General features: G+C 39.2%; 1 long non-coding RNA gene across 1 annotated transcript; it reads right to left on the minus strand.

Moving 5' to 3' along the window:
• LOC107682111 (uncharacterized) lies at positions 1-431 on the minus strand. The gene is made up of 3 exons (XR_001633368.1): positions 410-431; positions 216-325; positions 1-22 (listed from the first exon to the last, which is right to left on the minus strand). It is a non-coding gene; the product is annotated as an uncharacterized LOC107682111 (long non-coding RNA).

Raw genomic sequence — 431 nt, forward strand, 5'->3', positions numbered from 1 at the left:
CCACATCTCCTGAGCTCGTTGCCTGTTTTGTGGGAGTAAGGAACAGATATGATGCAAAACTGTCAGGTTTAAATAAAAACAAGGAGCATGGGGAAAAAACATGAGAGTCTGAAAAGGAACACACTTTTAGATGTAAATTTACTGATCTTGCAATTTACACATCTTGCATAACGGTAAACATATGACTGTATTTAGATGTGTATGTGGGTGATTACCTTAACCCATCCTCTCGCAGATTTTCAATGCCAAGAGGAGAGTTCCTCTCTGAAAGAGTCTTTCTCTTGATCTCTCGTCCAGTCAGACGCTTCCCTCGTTTCTGCTCTGCCTAAAACACAAACACAAAAATACATATGTACAAACATGTATTAATGTACATAAGGTAAGACACATGTACACAACAGTAACTTACCTTGGCTAAGAAGCCACCAAAG

Source organism: Sinocyclocheilus anshuiensis, unplaced genomic scaffold (genome assembly GCF_001515605.1).
Source record: "Sinocyclocheilus anshuiensis isolate Anshui unplaced genomic scaffold, SAMN03320099.WGS_v1.1 C31616595, whole genome shotgun sequence".
Lineage (NCBI taxonomy): Eukaryota > Metazoa > Chordata > Actinopteri > Cypriniformes > Cyprinidae > Sinocyclocheilus > Sinocyclocheilus anshuiensis.